Source organism: Pteropus alecto, unplaced genomic scaffold (assembly GCF_000325575.1).
Source record: "Pteropus alecto unplaced genomic scaffold, ASM32557v1 scaffold20, whole genome shotgun sequence".
In the NCBI taxonomy this organism is placed as follows: Eukaryota; Metazoa; Chordata; class Mammalia; order Chiroptera; family Pteropodidae; genus Pteropus; species Pteropus alecto.
This window is the reverse complement of record NW_006436298.1, coordinates 408,070-417,059: the sequence shown is the minus strand read 5'-3', so window position 1 is coordinate 417,059 and position 8,990 is coordinate 408,070. Positions and strand designations below refer to the sequence as shown.

Below are 8,990 nucleotides of genomic sequence, written 5' to 3'. Positions count from 1 at the left end.
GAATGAAGAGAGTCACATTAAAATTTTTCTGGAATAAAGGGGTAATAAATACAAAATGATGAGAATAAGGAGGAAAGGCTATTCCATAAGAAACAACATGGACAAAGACACAGAGTTGGTAGGTACTGAAGGAAAGTCGAATAGGTCACATGGCCAGTTAATGGCAGTAGCATGGGAAGTAAGTCTGTAAAGTTAGATCAGGCTCAGTCAGGCAAGGCCTTGACATTTTGACTCTGCAAAGGGAAGACATTGGGATCAGAAAATCCCTTTATTTAAAAAATAATAATAAAAAAATAAAAATTAAAAAAAAATAAACCTCTTTATGAAAGAGATTAGAGCAGTAAGAAATGGGGACTCCTCAGGCTGGATTGCTCACATTGTCAGCTCATGTTTTACCGCAATTTATGTTACTCAGCTGGGTCATCTGTCTCACTCGGCTTCCAATGACTTTCAGCTCTTTCAAAAAATCATTTCCACTCTGAGGAGCAAAACTTAACACTCTTGAAGGTATTAAAAAACAAAAGTTTCCAAAATAGTGAAATCCCAAAAGCTTAAAAATGGCAATAATGTGGAAATATGCTTTCATTTTGAAGGTAATAGGCTGCATTTGGATATATAAATTCCAATGTTGTCAAAAAGAAAGTCGTATTACTTTAGAGTCAATAACAGGTATGTATAAAGTGTGTATGAATCTGTGCGGAAAGGCAGATATATGTCAGATAGAATTAAGAGAATAAAAGAGTGGAAAAACAATGCATTGAGTGCTAAAGATTTCGTAGCTCTCCATTAGCAATCATTGACTCTTATTCTTCAGATAAAAGAGTGCCTGTCATTCAGTCACCAACCAAAAGCAAAGTAATGATTTAACTTGCAAAATAATTATGAAGCACAACAGCACCTGCCTTTTCCCAAATTATTTCCCCAGCCCAATTCTATTAATATAAAAAAATGAATTTCAGTTGTAGCAAATACTATGGGGAAGACATAAAAATTTTATAAAAAGAATATTATGTTTATTCTTATTCTTATTATTATTCATATCTGAGTTTCTTCTGTGACAAAAAAGAAAATTATTTACCAATCTTTCAAGAACATTGTGGAAATTAAATAATTTTGTAGCTAAAGCTACAGTTCCATTAGGTTCAGCCAGAATGTTCATTGTTCTTTCTTTAGAATTAAGTAAAATCAGCTGCATAAAACTGCCGCAAATACTTTAAATAGCCCTTTATTACTTAAAATTTGTCTACAACCATAACATGGCACTAGTAGAATAGCTTTTGTTTTTTCAACAATTTTTTTTCACTAGCAGTTCAGCAAGATTTTAGAACAGCCTTTAGGGAATCTCACTAGCGAGACTGGATTGCAGTCTCAATTATTCAAATCATGTTTTTTTTAGTAACCCAAATGTTCTCTTTTTTATATAAATGATATATTTCCTTCTTCTTTTTTTGATACTCAGCAGTTTCCTAACCACTAAGACATTTGTTCTTTTCTGACCATCCCTAACATAGGCATACACGAAGCCATGCAAGAGACTCCATAAAGTAGTGTCCTAATTAAAGCAATGCCTAGAATCAAGACTTTTAAAATGTAAATTACAAGATGCAGTGATCAATACAAGGTTTTTCTCTGCAAAGGAGACAATCTTGTATGATAGATAAAGTGGATAATTAATAAAAGATAAGATGAACTACATCATGATCTGATATTATTTGCTTTGCCACCTCTCCCAACCTCAATTTTTCACTCTCAGATTTGAGATAACCTACTATACAGGATTATTAGGATGAGTAAACCAAGCCATGTCTGTGAAATCAGTTTGTAAAGAGGTTTATATAAGTGTGTTATCACTATGATGAGAAGTTACCAACTCTGGATACACTTCCCATGATATATACATAGGGCAGGAGGTTGGGGGTTGGAGCAAGCAATGGGGAGGCACTAGCCAAGTTGGTGAAAGGACTGAAGCCAGAAGGAAAACAGTGAAAATTAAACTTTGGGAGAAAGTGCTAGGGAGACAATAATATTGGTCTACCACAGAGTAGTGTGAAGGAAACAAAATAAAATGTAATTAGTAAAAATTAATTCACAGAAAAACATCAAGATTTGTATCTGTGTGTTTTCAATAAACTTATCCTTTGGGGAGTGTTTGCCAGAGATGTAAGCATTGTCATTGGAGCTTGGTCATTTTAGGACAATGTCAAATAAGATATTTTTTTGCACACTCATGCATTTGCCAAAATACAGGGAGGATGCTGTCTATGAAGAGAGGTACCTCGGGTTGTTTGCTTTTAACAGGCTCACCTTTACCTATGCCTCCAAATTATATTTGTTTTTCCTTCTCAGTGTCCCCTGTTAAATACAATCTCATGCCTAGCCTACTTAGGAGGAATGCAATCAATAATGGAGACTCATCATACAAATGTTATTTATCCAGGCAAAAATATACAACTTATTATTCCTATTATATGCCAGATATTTTGCACATATATTGTTATTCAATCCATGCAAGTTATAGGTGATAACATTTTACAGGGGAGAACTCAAAGGCTTGACAGATTGAATGATATTCTCAAAGTCAAATGGCCAGGAAATTATCATTCAACTTGGGCTTGGTGACAGCAGGTTAGTCTCGAGAGAGACAAAAAGCAGGTAGAGGTCCTCATCCACCTTCTTTACATTTGAACTTTAGTGATTTATTAGGGAAAAGCAGCACTGAATTATCCTGTTCTATCAAAATAAAGCCAGACAACCACTTGGAAGGGAGACCTAAAGATTATTCCATGGGGTGGAACTCACTACTTCTAAAGTTCCTTCTTCTTTTATTCTATAAGTCCTTGATTTTTAGTGCCCTTTTCTAATTTTCCAACCTAAAAATAATTATGTCTCATTATATTCAGAACAATACAATTTCTACTAATGTCCTCACTCCCAGAAATGGGGATATAGTAGATAAAAAATTGCTTGTCAGTTTTGCAAAATCTTTTTCTTTACAAAGAAACCACGGCAATTTCTTGTCCTTGTAACAGGTGACATTTGGGCTATTGAGACACACTGAAACATATCTGCAGTCTGCCACAAGTTTTGAGTGTGCTGCTCCCACTCTCTAAATCTCCCAAGGCCAAAATAACACCTGGAAAATGGTTGCTTAAAAGGTCTCTCTAAAATGTCATGCTTCTCAAGAATATTATGGAAGTTATTTATTATTCAATGAAACTTAAGTGAAAATCCTCAGCTACCACCATGCCTTCACCTCTCCATTAGACACCCTTAATTCCAGAGTTTATAGAGCAGAAGGATGTTATAAACATTGTGACCAAACCTACCTTTTGGAGACCTTCACCAAACCTGGAGAACTCAACCAACCTTTTGGAATTCAACTCATAGCAGAAAGCAAGTTAAAAGACAGTATGTCCACATATCTGTTCACCTCTTCAAGTACTTGTCCATCTTTTATCTCTGTTCTCCCCCCTGGTTCATTTGTACTACCACCGTGTCAAACATGTCCAAACTTTAGGTTGGCACTACCCTTATTACCAGAGGTAAGTCATAGCAGGAGGATGCAATGGTGCAAACTCAATTCACTCCACGATGCATCAGTGGTATAGTAGTGATTCACAGTACAGCAGTGGCACTCCACAAACTCAATTCCATGGAATGTTTATCCCAGCAGAACTGAAGAGTAGATTTTCCAGCTCACTCCTGATCCTTTTCAGCCTGACTCCTTCTTGAGTGCCACCTTTGCCTTCTGCTCATGAGTGTTTTCCACGAGACCAAATAGACTTCCAGACATTGCAAATAGATGAGGTTTGGGACAGAAAGTCTCAGTTTTTAGAACCTGTTTTTATAAAGGTGGATTGCTCTGTCAACAAACTCTGAATGCCAAGAGCTCCTTTCAGAATGATCACATTGCCCTGTCCAGCTCCAACAACTCAAGAAAAGAGTTTTCCTTCTTTGTGCATCAGAACCATCTGGAGAGATTATTAAAAATATAGCTTCCCAGGATCCAACTCAAGCCTACTGAATCAGAATCTCCAGGGATAGAAACCAGGCATATCTGTTTTAACCAGCTGCCTAGTTGATCCTAGTGAAAATGCAAATTTGAGAAAGACTGCTGTGACCTAAATTGGTAATATGAAAATTTGAAATCATGGTGCTAAGCACTTTCTTTAAAATTTGGATCTTGAAGTATATAATATCTTAAGAGATGACTATTTCTTTTCCAGAAAGCTCCAAGCTTACTACACTTTCAGGCATTCAACTGGGGAGAAGAAGATTCTCATCCAGGTCTAACATTGGTCATAGTGAAAGGAAGCTATGGAATATTTCCTCCCTTTTCCCACATGCCCTCACTCCCAAGCAAGAGCTAGCTGGTTATAAATGTGGTTGCTTTATTAATAAGAATCATATCCTATATCAATGTTTTTTTACAATGAAATGACATGATTAGTTGGACAGAGTATTTTTAGAGGATTTAATGTCTTCACTTACACAAAGAAAGACTAAATTTCCACCTCCATGGCAAATATCTTGAACCTAAACACCTTGGGAGTAAGATTCCTGGGGTGAAAGTTCATAAAGTTAATATGACACTGAATACAACAGAGGAAGAGCTGACAGTGTGACCTGTAGCCAGTCCAGAACTGAGCATATAGTGAAAGCTTTGACTTTACTCTGAGCCCCAATGGAGAGGAAGTTCAAAGCCAGTTAGCCACTAATGAGAAATGCATGTTCACTTTCGACATCTCGTTTTTCCCTTTTTTACTTCCACAGTTGCAACTTGAGTTTCTATACGCAAGCAGATAGCCACGGGTAAGCCCTGTTGAAATAATTCCAACTTACCAAGTCACACAGAGATAGATGAATAGTGACCAACAGAAGGCTAGAGAGAATTCCAAGCGATCACATAAAGGATCATCAGCTTCTCGTGAAATGACAGAATATTTGATCAAAAATTTTCCAAAACATAAAAAAATAGATAAATTTAAAATATATTAATGAAAATTATTAAACAGCAAAGGTAATAATACAGTAAAAATTTTGTTCATTGATGCGTTTGACAAATGTTTATTAAGCACCTTTTATATGGCAGGCACTGTGCTAGGCACTGAGGATTCGAAGGTGAATAAAAGACAGACTTGACCTCAAAGAGCTTTGTTTCTAGTAAGTAAAAAACAAAAATTGTATAGGTATGCAGTAAGGAATTATAGGCATCATGACAGGTAGGCAGACAGGTGACTGTGGGGACAAAATTGGGAATAATCAAGTAGTCTTTAGGAAGAAGGCAGGAGATAGCCTGTGTTGAGTCTTCAATCATGAGTAGATGTCCACTGAGCAGAAAAAGTGAGGAAAGGATTTCAGGGTAGCATGAAGAAATAAAATATATGGCACATTAGGAAAATGTCAAATAATTTGGGATAACTGGAACATTCTAGAGTGCAAGGAATAAGACCTAAAAAGGATGGTTTTGAAGAAGTAAACACAGGCTCATGAAGAGCTATGAATGACACACTAAGGTGCTGAGGCTGAGCAGGGTGCCAATGGAGAGTTTTCTGTCTTAGAGTCTTAGAAAGTTCACTCTAGGTGAAATGTAGAGATTAAGTTTAAGCAAAGAAGTATTAGAGGCTTGGAAACCAGTATGGAAGCCATTGCAATGACCTGGACAAGATCATGAAGTCTGGATCAAGGCAGGGGTAGTGAAATAGAGATGTGTACAGATGTTGGAGCTTTTAAGAGAGCAGAACTAATAGGCTACTAACAAAAACCTAATTGACATTGTGCCCCTCTTTTTTTACTTCCGAGTAGTCAAGTTATTTGCTTAAATGATTCCATGGGAGCATAAGTACAGCAACTGTCTAAATTCCATTTCACTTCTCTAATGTATTTATGAGTGCTACTGAGCAGTAATATAGCTGAAATATGGACAAAACTGGTTGGAAGATCAAAGAAGAGCCTAGGGTAATGTAAAATAAGCAATTCTCAGTGATTATCAGAGGTTAAAGGTTGGGTGGAGTTTGACTACGGAGAGAGTTTTCAGAGAAGTGGGGGAATAAATTGTTCTGTATATTTTTTGTTGTGCTAGTTACATGACTCTTTACTTTTGCAAAAACTTATAGATGTGAATTAACTATTTGTTGACCGGTTCATGAAGTGAGTATCTGTATCGATTTTATAAACAAATTCTACCATCTGATTTCTTGGGTGCTGCAGAGCTTAGGGGTACATTCCCTGCAAAACCTGCCTCAGTCTCATAGCAGAGGTAAATGGTTAGAGTTTGACTGCACAGTGAACTGATACTACTGCTGGTTCAGATAAACTGTCCTAATCACTTTTCCCTGCTCAAGGACCCTCTTACAAACTTTTTGAAAATATAAGCAATATGGAAGCTAGACTTTCCTTGAAATTTTCTATCTATAGTGGGAAACTGATGGACAAGAGCAAGATAACATAAAGTAAGGGCACTGCCAGCCTATGCAATGACCACGTGTGCTGAGTGCCCCCACTAATTGGAAAACCTTCCTGACTGGTTTGGAGTCTTAATAAAAACAGCAGGGTACTTGCTCTGACAGCACATAGACTAAAACTGGAATGACACAGAGATTAGTATGGCCCTGGAGCAAGGATGACACACAAATTTGTGAAATGTTCCATATTTTTATACGTGGAATCTTAAAAAAAAAAAGTTCATAAAACAGATAACTGATTTGTGGTTACCAGAGGTGGGGGGTGGGAAGTGGGGAGTTTGGGGGAAGGTGATCAAAAGGCACAAACTTTCAGTTATAAGATAAAGTCCTGGGATATAATGTACAGTATGACTAGTTAGCACTCCTATACGATACATTTGAAAGTTGCTAAGATAGTAGATTCTAATAATCTTCATCACAAGGAAAAACAAAACTTTTTTGTAACTACGTGAGGTAATGGATGTTAACTAAACTTACTGTGGTAACATTTTGCAATATACGTATGTCAAGTCATTACACTGCATACTTTAAACTCATATAGTACTAAAAAAGAATAGCAGGAAATGCATAAAATTTTACTACAAGCTCAAACCCTATATTACATACTGTATTAGTCCTCTATTGCTGCATAACAAATTACCACAAATTTAGCAGCTTAAAACACCTCCAGTTTAGTATCACACAGTTTGGCAGGTCAGAAGTCTGACTCTTCTCTGCAGAGAGAGTCACAAAGCCCGGGTCAAGGTGTTGGCTGGACTGGGAAATTATCTGAAGGCTCTGGGAAAGAATCTCCTAAGCTTATTCAGCTTGTTGGCATAATTCAGTTCCTTGGTATACAAGACTGAGATCACTCTTTCTTTCCATGGCTCATTACCCCTTCCTCCATCTTCAAAGACAATAATGACTCTAATCCTTCTCAGGCTAAGAGTCTCTTTGACCTACTCTTCCATGACCAGCCAAAGAAAACTGTTTTTAAAGTCTTGTGTGATTAGATCAGGTGCACCTGGATAGTAAGGTCAACTGATTAGTAACCTTAATTATATCTGAAAAGTCATTTTTGCCATGTAACATAACAAAATCACAAGAGTTATACATGGGGCCATCTTAGAATTCTGCCTACCACACGGATGCTAGATTCTGTCCAGCACCACTGACCTTCTTTGTGTCTCTAAAGGTACCATTCACCTAAACATTCTAAAGTTGTCTTTGAAAACAAGTGCCGGTCAGTGATTCAGAGCCCACTTTCCAGATTACAATTATTAAGATTGGGATGCCATAGAAAATACCAGATTTAAAGTTAGAGGAACTGTGTTTAAATCCCAAAACTTCAGGAAAGAGAGAAGTCAGTATTAATTTGGAAAAAGCTTCCTGGAAGAAGTGGCACCCAAGCAGTGCTTTCCAGGAGGCACAGAGTTTGGGTAGGTGAGAACATGACTAGAGAAAGGAACAAACAAGGCATTGGCTGAGCAGTGAGGAGAAGCACCTGAGAGCCTGTTGGGGAGAAATGGAAGATAAGATTAGATTGACAGGGAAAGCTCAAGTAAAGACGGCTTTGTAAACCAACACGTGAGTTTGCATTTGATTCAATAAGCAATGTTGAGCCTTTGAAAACATTTTTAGGTTTCTGTAAGAGTATGCCAAATAGTTGGAAAAAATTTGAATTAGTGAGAAAAATGAGGTTAGAAGAAAAATAATTACAAAGCAATGGGGGACAGAGCTGCTTCTCTGTTAGAGGTATATACAGGCATTCCATGATGAATGGGATGGGCTTTAACATATTCCAGAAAAAATAAGGGGGAAGAAACAAGAATGACAAAATGTTTAAAACTGATGAAGTAAAGTAAACCCATATTTATATGGGCAAATAATTTTCAACAAAAAAGCCAAAAACATACAGTGGAGAAAGGAAAGCCTCTTCAATAAATGGTGCTGGGAAAACTGGAAGGCCACTTGCAAAACAATGAAACTAGACTGTTGTCGATCACCACACACCAAAATTAACTCAAAATGGATTAAGGATGTGAATATAAGACCTGATACAATAAAATGCATAAAAGAAAACATAGAAACTAAACTCAAGGACCTTGGACTTAAAGAGGATTTTATGAATTTGACTTCAAAAGCAAGGGAAGTAAAAGATAAAATAAATGAATGTGACGACATCAAACTAAAAAGCTTCTGCTCAGCAGAATAGATCATTAACACGGTAAAGAGACAACCATCCGAATTGGAAAATATATTTGCAAGCAATGCCTCCGATAAGGGCCTAATATCCAAAATATACAAAGAACTCATACATCTCAACAATAAAAAAACAAACATTCCAATTAAAAAATGGGCAGAGGACCTGAACAGACATTTCTCCCAAAAAGACATGCAAATGGCCAACAGACATATGAAAAGATACTCAACTTCACTAGCTAATAGGGAAAAACAAATCAAAACCACAATGAGATACCACCTCACACCTGTTAGAATGGCTATCTTCAACAGGACAATTAATAACTAATATCGTAAAGGTTGTAG

The 8,990-nt window shown here is 36.8% G+C and overlaps 1 non-coding gene across 1 annotated transcript; it reads left to right on the top strand.

Moving 5' to 3' along the window:
- The first annotated feature begins 6,553 nt into the window (after nt 1–6,553).
- Nucleotides 6,554–6,657, top strand: LOC112480657. Its single transcript, XR_003046743.1, has one exon. It is a non-coding gene; the product is annotated as a U6 spliceosomal RNA (small nuclear RNA).
- The last annotated feature ends 2,333 nt before the right edge of the window (nt 6,658–8,990 follow it).